The 16,120-nt window shown below is 38.1% G+C and overlaps 1 pseudogene; it reads right to left on the reverse strand.

Annotated features, from left to right (window-relative positions):
• Positions 1-16,120, reverse strand: part of LOC128362816 (ecto-NOX disulfide-thiol exchanger 2-like) — a 64,120-nt pseudogene that overhangs the window by 29,245 nt on the left and 18,755 nt on the right.

The raw sequence follows: 16,120 nt of genomic DNA on the forward strand, positions 1-16,120 counted from the left end.
TCTGGTTGTCGTGAAGTGCAATCACACTTGTTTTGTTAATTGATTGATCTGAATGATCTGTGAAAGGCTGGGTGTTTGCATTAAAGTTTGCAATCATGAACCAGGAATTAAACTTGGAGAGTTTGTTCTTGCTGCTTCAGGCTCTTGGATTCCTTCAATATTTCATAAAGGGATACCTTGGTGTGCCAAGGCTACTGTAATGTGTATCTGTGTGTAAATGTGTGTGTGTGTGTGTGTGTGTGTGCATGTGTATATACATGTGTGTGTTTGGGGGAAGAGGCCACAGTGCACCGAAAGTTATATTTATGGGGAAGCTACATAGGTCTGTCATCTGGCTAATATATAGACTTATAACTCCACTCTTACTGTAGGGAAGAGGTGGATGAAAACACACACACACACACACACACACACACACACACACACACACACACACACACACACACACACACACACACACACACACACACACACACACACACACACACACACACACACACACACACACACAATAATGCATTAAATAATGCAGAGCGTATTATTGCAGTGCTGGGTGTTTTAAATGAGCTTTGTGAAGCAGGAATATATGGCCAGCAATCCACATAGATAGATTTAAGGCATCTGTTCAGGAAAAGCTGCTGGATGGAGATAAAATAAAGAAAGCTGGTGTCACATGATGTCCAGAAGGACCTCTTCTTCCCCAGGCAGCAGTTCAAACAGTGTCCCATTGGTCAAAGGAATTTAAATGTAAGCAAATTCATTTGTACAGTGTTGTGACCCCATAAGAATAAATTATGTTTATGTAAAAATTCATAAAAGCAGCTTATACTGTAAGTGAAGGGGCATGGAGCTAATTGAATTAGCAAATAAAACAGAAATTGTTTGACTAATTGTGTCGGTTGTGTTGCTAAGTAAATGTTTACTTAAGATATAATGCATAGTGCATAAAATAACACAAGATAAGTCCATTGATAATGTAGTGTTATGTAAAAGACACACTCCATTCGTGTTTGTAGGCTGATGATGTGAGTGACGCAAACAGATGACTCAATCTGTGCTCTACATGTATGAGTACAGCACCCTGAAAAGAATCTATGCTCATTAAAAGCCTTTATAACTCCTATTTATGAATATATAGACACACAAGGAAAAGCATAAAGCTGTAGTGAGAAATATCAAAAACATGTAAACACACTGGGCATTGAATCTGAAAGCACCTTAATTATTATGATTAACAATTATTATTTTCCCCCTACAAGTTGTGTAAACTGCTGCAGATTGTCGAAAGTGACCACTACACTACGCTACATTATGCTCAGTTACCTCTTTCAGTAACACACATCCACTGCAGATTTTCTGTTCCACTGCTTTCTATCACAGTGAAGGAAAGAGTGTAACTGCAGTGCTTGCATAGCGCAGTAGTAAAGCAAGGACATATAGGAGTGGAAACACAATTGATGTAAAAAAAATATATATAATTAAAGCATGATATGGCCTGATCATGTATGATTGTCCACTGTTATGATGTTAACAAGATTTTAAAAAACACTGTTTCTACAGTAGGACAGGATGGCCACAAACACATTGCATCTAGTATGCAAGCTTTGTTACATATTCAAAGTCATTTAACTGGTCAGGTCATGTGGCTCAGGTCCTATCTGGTGGCATCTGGCTGTCGCATGATGTCCTCCTATAAGATATTCCACATATGTTTTTAATGTATCATTTTGTCATCCTCCTTTTCCCTGGTGTATTTCTGTAATATTGCTTTATTGGTCTATTATGCGCACATAACATTTACTGTGTTAATGTCTGTCCTGGGAAAGGGATCCCTCTTCAGGCAGGGCAATAGCCTTGAGCTTTCTTTCCTTTGTTGTCCTCTGTTACAGGTTCTTTGGGGTGTGTAGGATGTTGTGAAGCCCTCAGCTTCATACAGTAAAAGTTGCACACCTTATGAATTTGAATATTTAAAAAAAGAAGCATCATGACTGATGAAATAGCAGGAGTCTTTTAATTTTGCTTTCTTCTGGCTTCAGGACCAACAGACCATATATCCAGTATCATACACCTCCAAACAATCAGTAAGGAGTGCAGTAACTTTCCATCTATCTGTCCATCCTTCCCCCTATCTATTCATCCATCTATTGAATGGTCCTGGGTGAACTTATGAGGCTTGAGAATTGTAGTGCTGAGTGATAGATATCATTCCGTTCACTTTCATCAGAGCAAAGGTTGACAGCCCATCATTCTTCCTCCACCTGAGCTGAAGCAGTGCTGGGGCACTGAGCAAAGGCTGCTTGCACTGATAGCAGTGGACAACTGACAATACGAGCGGTCTTTACAAATTCAATATTTTCCAGGTGAATAAGAAAGCCGTTATCCTCTGACCTTTAAGCCCAATGTAAAACAAATTATTCAAGAAAAACAAAGTTGTGTGGTTGTTGGGGATTCCAGCTCACAGTGGTAAGGGCTTGGCATAAACAAAACAAATGTGTGACAGTAAATTCCTCAGCAAATTACATATGGCAGAAGTTCTTCTTGCTCTTCCTGATGGCAGCGATATCCCTGAACTATCCTCTATGAGCCAGACCACCAATAATAAACACTGTCTTACACTCTGGAGGGTGTTCCCTCATGGCTGGAAAAGCTCTGTCAAACATGGAGGGAGAAATAAATAGAGACAACATTATTTCAATTGAAAGGTCAGCTGTTGTCGTAGCAGTCCCTCACACAGCATAACTGATGCGCTACAGGAAATCCACCTAAAATATTCATGTTACAGTTGGTTGGCTGGTCCTCAATCACTATAGCTACAAACATTGGTTTTGAGCCAAGTTTCAATCAAGAAACATCACCAGTACATGAAAAACAATAAGTCTTGTTCATAAGGGATGTTATATTGGATAAAGACATATGGATTCAGTATGCTTTTACATTGCATCCCAAGGATTCAACAATTTTCTCTTGCTCCTATATTTACAGTAATATGGGGCAGATAGTTTGCCTTCTGAGGTCTGATTTAAGATGCAGCTGCAGAGATTAGCTGATTAGCTGACTGACAGAAAATTAATCTGCAACCATTCTGAATTAAATTTACATTTTAGTCATTGTTTTAAAGCAAAAATGTCAACCAGTTGCTGCTTTTAGCTTCTCAAATGCTTTTCTTTTAATTTCGATAGAGTGATTAATCAATTAATCAAGGAAATAAGTGGCAGATTGATAATTAATTGATAATGAAAATAATCGGTACCTTGCAGCCCAAATTTAAAGTTAGAAACCCTGCCCAGTAGCTCAAGCATAGGATAGCGTTCCTGCCTTCTTAATAAGAAATAACTATTGAAAAACTGGCCTACAGTTATCATTCCAAGCTAGTAAGACTGGTCCAAAGTAATGCAATGTTATCCTAAATTTATGAGTGAAAAAGTCTTATGAAAACAGTTAAGTTTTAGTGTGATCTTCTCTCATTCAGCCAGTAAAGGATGTGTGTTTGCATGATAAAACACTGCCATAAAATGCATGAAACCAAGTTACTGAAAATTGCTACATTTAAGTCACATTATAGGAATGAAAACCGGATGCGATAAAGAATATTGCAGGAGAAATCAAATGAAGTGGTATCCACAGTTCCTAATGGTCAAACAGCCTCTTCTTGACATTTGTAGTACATTTAGTTCCACATATTTTCCTATCGTTGTAATGACATGCTCTCAGGCAGAGGAGTCTGCTGTGATAAACCAATGAAATCATCATAAAAGGTTAGCCAAGAAAAATGTTCTCTATGATGGAAATACAAAATGATAAGTGATAACATGGAACAATATGCTTCAATTCCTTTTATTAGAAATAGTCATGTTACACCATCCCTAACACGGAAATATAATCTTTCTGGCCAGAGAAAGGTTGATCCTCTCATGTCGATGGTTTGTGGCATGAAGGACATCACTGCCTGAACAAAGATAAATGTTGACCAATCTAATCTCAGCTAGATCAGGCTTTTCATGCTTGATGTGAGTGACTGGTTAAGTCTGCACAGAGGGAACTGGAAAATCAATGGATGCTAAATCACCTGGGCTTTGATGCTGGCACTGTTATCTAAACCAGAAAAGATAAAAATAAAGCTTAAAGCAGTGTTAGTAAGAGTCATGGTCAATTTTGTATATTCAGTATGCACATTAAATGTAGTGTTTGTTTCTTTTTGATTCAGCTCTTGGTGCAAAGATTGTAAGGTCAGTTTGGGGTTTGTCTCTGTAATAAAAAATGGATTTAAAAAGCTATATTTTGATGTTATGAAAGAAACTCACTAATGGGACTTTCAAATGAACTCTTGTGCATTTTGCCTGTTTGGTTTGGTTCATGCAGGCTGGTATGAACGCTGTAAGTTAGACTGCAGTAGCCTACATTTGTTCAGAGCAGTTCAAAGCAGACCAACCATAGGATTTTGTGATAGCAAGCTTGATATTTAACATTAATTCAATGATATTAAATCCATCTGCTGATTCTGGGAACTGTCAAGAAAGCTATAACCAAAGAGATATAATTATGCAAAAATGACCTGGTAACCATAGTAACGCATACACTATTCAGAACATGAGTGCATAGATTTTATGATATATCAGCAAGGGAAGTTATGCCTACATTCAGTGTTTCATACACCTTATGTTCATATTCAAGAAATAAAAAACACATCAAATAAATTTTCTCCCTCATAAAACACATATGCAGCCATTATACACAAAAAGGAGAAGAAGAAAAATAAGAAGTTTTTTCAAATAGTGTAACAATGTAATGTCATGTAAAAATGTAAAAACTCAACAAGAAACTGACCAGAACTAAAGGGAACCATGCATGATTTATTTAATTGGCTTGAAGCAATTATATAGCTTAAAATATTCCATATGCTCAAAGTGTCCACATATCTTCTTAGAAGTATAGTGACATAACAAAGTGGGACCAGCAGTAAAGTGAAAAGTACTACTTCAAACAGACCTAAAATGTAAGAGTCATTCATGTACATGTTTGAGCAGCTAAAATCACTTTCACATGGCTATAAAGCTGTGGCCTAAATCATACAACCTTCCGTCAATCATGTCCTACATGAGAAAAAAATGCAGAGCATTTTTCATTCTGTACTCAAAAGGTTGGACATGAAATTTTAAATTATGGGCCCAAGAGGAGCAATTATCCAGTCCTGTAGTTTTAGTGCTGGAGAGCCTGTAGCAAAGTTATGGTAAAACACATCAAAGGTACTTTATTGCTTTGTCCTCCTCATGTCACATCTTGCTCTGGCACATGGCCCAAATGCCTTTGTCCCCCGACCTTGGAGATCATGATGGCATTAAAACTGGAACATGCACATACTCACGGGCTTGCACACTGAAAGCCAGAGAGCACACAGACACACACGCAAACACACCGACTCTGGGACAGCACCAAGGTGATAGTTTGCCTCCCTTTGCTTTGCAGTCAGCTAAAACATGCTGCGGTTTATTGCACGATTCAGCATTAAATTACAATCTCTGACAGAGTTCATCTGATGAGCGAGGAGGAGGATATAAAAGGACAACAAGGAAACAATCTGGCATTTAGCTGACATCCTTGCTTCATAAAAGCCTGCCTTTAAAAAACAACATTTCATTTCCAGACACACTAGAGATGTGACTGCATTACCAAATGTTTGGCTTTGAAAGGATGATGAAATCCATACTGGGGACTTTTTTAGAAATGTAGGCACGTAGACAGGACTGTTCTGGAGGGCATCTTTGGTCTTTTACTGGAGGGTAATTACAGATGGACAAGCCTGACATTGATGAAAAAGTGTAGGAAAAGAGAAAGCCTAAGGAAGTGATGACCATTAAAGACACTCACAGAGTAATTCCCTGAAGCAGCAAATGAAATGTAGGGCTTCAACATTAAAGGGCCGGAGATGAAAATGGGTTTTTGTCTGTGTGTATGGGAGCCCTGGATTGAGAGAAAAAGAAATGAAGATGGTAGACAAAGTTGAATCAAAAAAAAAACCTTGAAAAAAAACTGGTGCTATTGGTCAAGCTGATTATCAACAGCATGCCATTTATTTTTAAACTATTACATATATATCAATAGATATTAATTTGACAATTAATAATAGACAATATAACTATTGTTCATTGTTTGTTTATTAATGTAATCTGATTTTTCCCTGTTGTGATGTAGTGGTGAAATGATAAGCAATTCAATCCTGACAATGAGAATAATAGTTAATAATCATTTTGTTAAAGCCAAAGTGACACAAACAAACAATTACAAGCATCATTTATACATTTGCCTTGTTTGTTGCTTCTGATTAAAGTGTCAAAATATCAAATGAGAAAATGTATAAAATGGCATGCAGTTCAGGATATTTCTTAAGGTAAAAAATGGAAAAACAATTGAGAATATTGAATGAAAGTCTAAATATAAGGGAATTTAATTCATGGTAATTATTATTTCCTCATGAATTTTACATTTCAGAAACATTTTGAGATGATTAAAAATTATCAGATTCGTGTCCTTAAAAATAAATATGTAGTAATATATGTAGTTGAAAAAAGGAAGAAAAAAAGACAATGACAGCTACAAAAAGTAGTCATAAGTATCAAAGTTGAGAGAAAGAGGTGAATGTTGTATCCAAAGTGGAGTAGCTGAGGGTGCTGCTTCTTGTGATAGCCACCATATGTAACCTGCTGCCCTCTATCACCATCACACTCACGCTTACTGCTAGTGCCTGCTGGACACATAACAAATACCTGAGGAAATAGAGCACTGACTCACAATCACAGCACACTATGTTATAAAGCTACATTTCTCTGCTCATTTTTCATCTTCTTGCAGTCTTTTGTTCTCCTGCACTCATCCTATACAATCACCCTGTGATATTTCTTTTTTATAATGAATGTAAAGAAAGATGCGTGTCAGCTTTTCCTGTTACCCTCTGCATTGCCCCATGGGGAGGAGTTTTGCCACGGTGTAATCCCCTTAAAGTGGCCCCTGAGGCTGCAATTACAATGGAAACCCTACCAATGAGGCAAAAAAAACCCCAAACAAACAAACAAAAACATTGCTATGCTTAGTTCTGGGTGAACATCTTCCTATCTGTTTGAATAAATTGCTGCATTAAATTTCTACCCTAAATATACACTTATTTTTTTTCTTTTTGTCCGCTTCTACTTACTGATTTCAAAGGACAATTTTGACACCCTCTCTTTCTATTGTAGAAGGCAACTTTCAAAAAGGGGGGGAAAAAGTGCAACTCTTTCATGTTGGGAGTAAATTGGCTTCCTCTGAAAACTCAGTTTCCGACCTTGCCTTAAAGGTGGCACGAAGAAAAGGAAATAAGGAGAAAGAGACAGGTGGTATGAGAGAAAAGAAGGGTGGGAGGGAAACTGTGGCAGGAAATAACACAAAGACATGTGAAGAAACTATTGCAGAGAAGATGGAGGGAAAGGTTAAAGCGAGAGGTTTCGTTCAAGCAGCTCAGTGCGCTCAACTGGTGCACCACATATTATCTTAACACGCCATTGGGTGGAAGCTTTTATCCAAAGTGGTTTACAAGTAGCATGAGTGCTTAAAATGTTAGTATGAATGGCTTTAACCTTAGTCGTATCTGCTAAGCTGCACCTGAATCCCTACTTATGATCTGTTTTCTAATCTAGCTTTAGCTTCTTGACTGTTTATTTCTTTTCCCTTGTCATATACGCAATCGCAGACTCTGAGGGTGAAGCAAGGGCTAGAATCCAAGAATAACTAACCTTTTACTAACACTGCTCTAAAGGATTTAAGAGCATAGCTAATTCTGTACCTGCTTGAAAACAAAAAGGAATGGAAATGTGTAAGTGTTCGCACTGGGAGAAACCTTAGGTCATCCAATGAGTGTTTATAACATGTTCTGGTGTAGTAACTTTGAGCAGTTAATGGGCCTACATGTCATTCAGCTCCAGGATTAGAATGAATTCTGTATAAAGTTAATGTTTTTCATCCATGTCTCTGATCAATAGTGAAGCTTGTGTGAATTTCTAAAAGGGTGAGGGAAAAAAATGTGCTAATTTTTACCTGTGATATATTTTTCTGTCTGGGTTAAAAAGCAACAGTGCTGCTTTGTATTAAAGGTGAACACTGAACTCAAACAAACTTGGTATCAAAGGCAGACACCCACTGGTTGTAGTGGGGAGCGCTCACTATAGTCTGGGTTGAAACTGATGTATTCTCAACCTGACATGTGAGGCTGCCTTGAAAAACCTCCAAGACAGACAGTTTTCTCGAACAGCAGGAAGAAAGTTCCTCCCAGAGAGACTGAATACTTGAATCATGTTTAATTATTTACAGAATGCAAGTGTGAAGAAGGAGTGTGAGCTCCAGTCATGTTCACTAGGAAATTTTATATTAGGCCTTTTTTGATATATCTTGATGTGGTAACTAGGAATGCAATTGAGAAATATTTTACACCATATTAACAGATGGTTCATTTAGTGACTGTACTGTAAATATTACCATGTATTACCATAAAGCATTCCAGATAATAGATTTTCAATGTTACAACAGAAAAATCATCTCACAATGCTGCCATATCATCCAGCAATATTTAAATCCTTTGAAGGTGAAACTATATTTAAAAAATTAAATAATACATCAGTGCAGAACTTTATGGAGGTAGAACAAGGGGGCAGACTTGTCACCAAGAAAATGGCTCCTGTGGGACCAGTCCCAGAATCCAACACTGGACTTCATGAGAATGGTGCGACGTTCTCCTGTCCGTTCAGTCTTTGGACTCCCATATTGCTGAGCTTTATATGATACTGGATGTTTAACTGAAGTTGACCTTCTATTACGTATGGTCAACATGCGCTGCCAACATTTTTTCCTGGTTGAGGTACTCCAACACTGAGACAAATTATCTTTTTATTCATTCAGAAAGAACACACTGAGAATTAGAATAACTCAAAGAATGAATAACCCAATTACCATGAATCACCAATAGTGGCCCACAGTGTACAGGGGCTATAAATAATAATGAAAATTTAACAAAAAATGTGAACTGTGTAAAATGCTTAAAAGAACAGCCAACTACTTTTTGCTCCTTCACACTTAGGTTAAAAGATATTGTTGCCAATATTAATGTCACAACCTTACGCAGAAACACAAAATTAGGATCTGGAGTGACAGGGTCTGGTGCACACAGCACCTTTGTCCATGTGCATGTATGTAAGAGAGTGTGTGTTTGTACCTATATGTCTGTAACAGACAGCCTGACAGAGACCTTTTGAACTGCAGCTAGTAGTTGGTAGACACAGAGGTGATCAGGTAATTAACTGGATTTGACCCCTTAAATGAGATGCGGAAGGGAAGGAGATGCCGTATATGATAGAGGGAGAAAGAGAGACATACTATACGTATATATCGTAGAGAACAGAGAGCAGGGGAGGAGGGATTAAGAACCGATAAAGTGATAAGGGTGAACTGAGCGAGGACAGAGTCCATCACCTCTTTGGCCTGGCATATTGAAGACAGCAACACAGTGTCATGTGTTCACAGAGGTCACTCCTCCAATTATACATTCACAGACATCACACAATGGCACGCCTGTATGCATACATACGCCCTCACACATCCTTTAATTCCTCCCCTCTTTTCCTGATGAAATGTGAATGCAAATCAGCTGTGCTCTGCTGGATTCAGGTACTAAGAGGTATTCAAGGTGACATTAAAGAAGAATGTTCTCGCTGAGTGGTGCATAGGTGCCTATCTCGAGCCCGAGTGTGAGGACTAGGACAGAGACAAGTCATAGGTAATGCACATTCACTACTGTATCGATAAATAAAACATGCCCCAGGCTTGCTGAAGATGGGTCATCTTGCAGTGTTGCACTCACAATGCTTATACAGCAGTGTTACAACAGCAGTGATAACTTACTATGAGACTTACTGTGGCTGGGAGGAAACAGCGTGCAGCTCTTACAATGGATGATCTCCTTGACAACTGGCACGTCCTGGGAGAAGGGTGGGGGCACCAGGCCCAGGCTGAGAATCATGGGATTTATGGGGGCAATGCCAGTCATCAGCCCGAGACTGGGGTCAAAATCTTGAGGCAGAAGAGAAACATGGATGAGAATACATAGCAAGTAACACAGCAGGTGTCGGGAGAGCAGTACAAACACATTAACACATTTGTTTCCATTTCCTATCTGCTATTCAGTCCCAGCTAACCTTTAGCATGGCATCATTTGAGCACACAGTGACTCTTTCATGTTCCATTTTACATCATGTACTATGTCCCTGAACACAGAGCCACACTTCTGCCAACAATGGTGACACACACAAGTGGTTTATAAATAACTGAAAATATCAGCTACTCATGAATAAATCATCTAATGAAAATCAGGAATACTAAAATCATTTTTACTTAGTTTGTCTTTTTTTAATGTCATTATCTCTCTCCCTCTCTCGCTCTCTCTCTCACACACACACACACACGCACACATACACACACACACACACAAACACACACACTTGCTTGCTCTCTGTCTCCCCATCCCTCCTTTTTAGTCTTTGAATGGTGACATGGAGCATTACAAAGAGATTTCAAAAAAACACAGCAGCTATAATCCGATTTAGACTGCACCTGGGCACACAAACACACACATTCATACTCACACACACTTATTCTCAGCCTTTTTTCTTTTTTTTTTGAAATGGAAATAAATTGCTGTCTCCACTGCACCTGCAGAAGACAACAGCAGAGAAGAGATGCCATTGTGTGCATATGTGTGTGTGTGTATTCAATGAGTACGCCAGGTCTCCATCCCCATGAGTGACGAAAACTTGGCTGAGACAAAACTGAAATGAATGAGCAACAAAACACTGATGCAATGTAAGCTCAAGAGGACTAGCATTGAGGGTTTGTTTTTGTGTGAAGTCAACTGAGGAAGAAAATCTATTTTGATGAGCTATTATGCAGTAATGGAGTAGTGGGAGGGATGGAAAAAGTTATCAGTGGCATGATGCTGCTGAACTACACACCATAAAGATAAAGAGCAGTGATACTGAGGTGGTTCACCTGGCTTTCTCTGTCTCCTGTTGATGACCCCTTCATCCGTCTTTAGCCAGGTGACAGAGGAAGGGGAGGCAGGTGATAATGAAAACACTGCTAGGTTGCCAAAGGGATGAATGACTTCTTCTGGTGAGGTGGAGGAGAGGAAGATGGATCACACAGAGGGGAAGAGATAAGTAATGCAGGGAGGAAGCAGCAAAAGAGAATCAGAGCTGTAAAATCCAATCCAATTATCACTCCAGTATACCAGGATGTACAGTTTTCCATTAAAACTGTATCTCTGTATCTGTCTGGGGTGTTCACAGATGTCACTAATTGTATTTTTATCTGTATTTGCTGAGATAGAAAAACAAGAGCTGGCTGCTGAATCACAATGTATTCTTTTCACAATATTCATGTTTTCTTATTGTCTGTCTGCTGTATTTGAATTTGCTCAGGATACACCTTTCATATTTTATAATAGTGTTTCATCAACACAAGGACAAACAATAAGTGACATCAAACAAGTCCGTGCTTTCAAAAGCTTTAGCTTTCAACAATAATGTAACTATGACAACAAGAAATGACGTATTTATTATACTGTAATAGATTATCTACAGGTTGGGCAAGTTAAATTTCATACTGTAGTGCAATTAACAAACACAGCTGTTTTGAAGTCAGGAAAATCTAACAAAATGATTGAAAATGTTCTACAGTAATGAACAGTAGTTTAGTTGAATTTAGTTAATTTATTTGTACAGAGGTAACAATGAAATATTACACAGTAAAACAGTTATATTAATTGTGCAAGAGAGGAAAGAAGCCAAGAGGGCTTATCCAAATGCTTCCCTTATTTCAACAAGTCATTGAAAATACTGAGTCATAAAAACAATACAACATATAATAGACAAAAACATATATAGCAGGCAATGAGAGGAAAAAAAGGAAAACAATACAAACAGAAATATGAACACTTTAAATGTGCAAGAGATTTAATACATACCCAATTACATAAAATTATATTTAGATAGAAGATATCTTTTTTTTTAATTTGCTTAGCTTTTTTCTATTAAAGAGGATGATAACTTCAAAGTTGTATTTAGTGAATTCCAGAGATGAGGATCTGTAAATCTGATGAAAAACTGTTTATTTGAAGTGTAGCTATACGATAAATGTACGTCATATGAGTGAATGTCTGACGATAAAAGGAAAAAAACAATGAAATGTAGCTGGAAGGTTTTGCTTGTGATATATGAATTTAAACATAAAGGCAAGGCAAGGTCTCCTAAACACACATGTTAGAAGGGTATTTACAGAATAAAGTGACAAAAGATTAAATTTCCTTAACAAAATGCAGAGTCTTGGCCAGTCGAGTTTTTAATTATTCTTAAAAAACCTTTTTTGGATTAAAAGTATCTGATTGAGGTATGACGGATATGTAGCAGCTCAAGAAATATTGGTCCACCAATAAACCAAAATACATTTTTTTAGTTCCTACACTTTTACTTATATTGTGCATTTTTCTTATTTTTTCATTGATAAAGCCATGTATTCTTCTTTTATTGCTATATGATTTTATTGTGCCTGCATTTATTCCATGTCTATACCTTGGCACCAGAAAAATTAGAGTTCTCCCTCAATGTGTCTTCCGAGGTTTTAAATAAATAAAATGATGATGATGATGATGAATTACAGTCCAGAGCACCTGCAGAGCAACATCATTCATGTAAAGTTGCACTTTTTAGGTGTCATGTTTTACATCATTTGATCATCATCTACATTGTAAAATCATCAGATGTGCATACAGTCACAAAGATAAAGACCCCAGTTTACACCTGGTATTAACATGTGATCTGTATCTGGATACATTTATACAGTTATCCTGTCTATGGGCCTTTACATTTACATCTGGTACTAATAAGCATTCTAGTTATCTCCAAGCTGCCAGTATTGTGATCCAATCACAACATGCAAATGAGTTTGGTGGGGCTGGCGGACAATGTTGTGATAGGTTTACTCTTTTCTTACAGAATGTGGTCATGCAGTCCGAGCACGATGCAAGGGAGCCTCCAGATGTGGTCTGGTTGATCCTATCACATTCGGATCACATCAGCCTTCTGTGTGCATTTACCCTTTGCACCGTAGTTCCACCTCTTCTGTGTGGCTGCTGACAGCTCTGTCAGCTGCTGTGGCATACAGTAGTAGAGAAAAAAGTGCTAGTGTCTGCTTCAAGAGTAGTTTAGCCAACTTTCCCCACATTCAGCACTAAATCTAAGAACATCGGAGCAGCAGGTAGAAATGAGGGTGAAGAAAGGGCATACATCGCACTGCTCTGAGCCGTCCACCTTTTCCACTACCCTTTTCTATTTTAATATAAATAAGGTTAGGTATTTTGGAGACAAGACTAAGATTCAAAAAATGTATAGTCTGTCATACTGTTTTATTGTGCTCTTCTGTGTACAATGATGTGACTTTTAAAAAAAGAAACAACTAAATGGATTTCTGTAGCAAGGCCTCTCTTTTACTTTGAATCTGGCTCCTGAATATGTGCTAACAGATGGGACAATAATACACTGTACACCACATTGTGGGAAGTAACTTTGAAGACAGAGACAATAGCGAGAGAGTTAAAGATTGGCTTCAGTTCAGTCGTAACTAAAAGGTGCCCTCCGTACCAGAAATGTGTTAAAACAAAGCCAGAGACCAAGAAAATGGACATACACATTACTGTTACTTTGCATGATGCTTCAACATTACTGACTGATTACTGTTCATACTGGGGATACGGGTAGGATACTCAATGGATATAAGCAATTGTCTGTAATTGTGAGATACTGTATGAGCAGCATTTAAAAGCAAATAAAGATAGGCTGCTGTGCAGCTGTATACATTCATCTGTACAATAGCATAAAATCACACACAGAGGTATTCACTCATATAGGTTTATGGCTGTCTACCAAAATGTGATTCTGATTGTGTGCCTGCTTCCGTATGTTTGTGTAAAGTATTAAATAAGGCTCTATCTGATCCAGGGAAACATTGAGATCAGACAAAAAGTCGCCTCCAGGGTTATATCCTGGCTTCACCTGCTTATAGCACTCTGAACCCTGGCCATACACTATCTCCATCAGACATGATCTGTCTTCTCAGGGCTGAGTTGCTCTGTGTGTATGTGCTTTCCTGTGTGCCTACATATCTCTGTATTGTTACTTTGTTTATCTGTTTTGCTGTGGTAATCCTATCCAACTCAGAGCTGGTATTCCTTTACATGTGCAAAAATGATTTTAGTTTTTTTATTTGTTTTGTTGTGTTTACAACTTCAGTGTTGACTGAGGGCAAATGAAGTTTGCATTTAGAATAGAACTAACCTGATTAGGAGCATGGCCGACTCACCTCAATTTAAGCCCATTTGTGTTTCATTTTTGCTTTGATTTTTTTTTAACCGCCTAATATGATTTTTTAAAAAACATGAATTTACTGATGGTAATTAGAAACATAATAAAACAAGACTCAGTATTGGCAAAATTGGGTCCAAATTAATTTTACACAGTTAGTACTGTAAAAATGGTGAAGTGGATTTCTGGGCATATTTTGTGGTGTTTTCCTTGTTTCTGCAGAAAGAATCAAATAAGTGATTTCTTGTTTATGCATTTCAAGCAGAACTGCTGTTGAGCATCAAGCTAAATGCCATGTTTTGGTCCAAGTCTATCAGAATCAAACAGCCAGGGCTTCTTTCAACAATCAGCAATCACACTGTTGAATCATACAATCAAAATCCATAATAGAAGACAGATTTTGTCACGCAACAGCCTTCTGACATTGCAGCTGAGGTTTGACTCTCACTAACTCGCTCTCAGACAAAAGTTGACAATAAAGAGAGAAATGTGCTGAAATCTTTGGTTGAATCTCTGTTTACCTCTGATCCCTTTTTTTCTTTTTATCTACAGTATTTCTCTGTGTGTTCCTTCATAACTGCACCAAAGCATTTCAGACATACAGCACAATACACCCCCATCTTGCTTCTTTATTTTCAGTGTAAAACCTTTCCTGGAGGTTTCTTGAATGTAATGCATTTCTGTCTGCCTGCATATGAGCAGCATAGACATGAAATTAAATTTAGAGAATATGAATCTGACTACAATAAGCTCCTGGCTATCAATGTAGTACTCCCCCCTTTTGCCTGAACACAACCTCTCCTCCCCTTTTTCCTCGCCACACTGTGATTTTCAGAGTAAATGTTCCCTCTCAGCAGAGTCAGTGATGGGTGGCGGTCGGGGGGACATGGGCAGCCGCTGTGAAGCATGCTGGGTAATATGGGTAATATTTTCTGATGAAGAGACAGGCAAGCCTCCTGGAACTTAGCCTTTTTCTCTCTCTGCCAAATGTCCCTCCATCTGCATCTCCCTCCTGATCATGACCAGATATCTCTTGGAAATCCACCAATCTGTAGTTACTATTAATAATTATTTATTTCAAATCTCCTGTATCATAATAGATGTAACTACATTACATTTGTTGTGTAAAATTTCTGTGGTAGCTAAAAACTCTCAGTTTCTGCCATTACTTTTTACACTTCGTTTTTCCTCATATTTAATCTTCCTTGACTTTATCATAAAAAACTTTAATGTCAGTTAGTCTCTTGATGATCGCTGCTGTAGATCAGATCACAGAGTATGAGAGCATATGTGTGCTTGTGTCTGTCTGTGTGCTCGTGTATAACTGATGTGTGCCAAGCAAACACAGTGGAGAGAGCTGTGGGAGACTCTCCTCCTCCTGTGAGCTATTTTGTTCATTCAAAAATACTGAGAACCAAGTGGATTCCACTTGTGTATTTGTTTGTGAAAAATACTGTGTGTGTGTGTGTGTGTGTGTGTGTGTGTGTGTGTGTGTGTGTGTGTGTGTGTGTGTGTGTGTGTGTGTGTGTGTGTGTGTGTGTGTGTGTGTGTGTGTGTGAACATAGTGTGTGTGTGTGTTTGTGTGTGTGACTGGGAGAAACAGAGTGAAACAGAGAGAGGGTAAATTCCTCCCCATATATGCCTTATGGCCACCATCCAATAACACAATCAAAATACAAACCAGCCAA

The sequence above is a fragment of the Scomber japonicus genome, chromosome 8 (genome assembly GCF_027409825.1).
Source record: "Scomber japonicus isolate fScoJap1 chromosome 8, fScoJap1.pri, whole genome shotgun sequence".
In the NCBI taxonomy this organism is placed as follows: domain Eukaryota; kingdom Metazoa; phylum Chordata; class Actinopteri; order Scombriformes; family Scombridae; genus Scomber; species Scomber japonicus.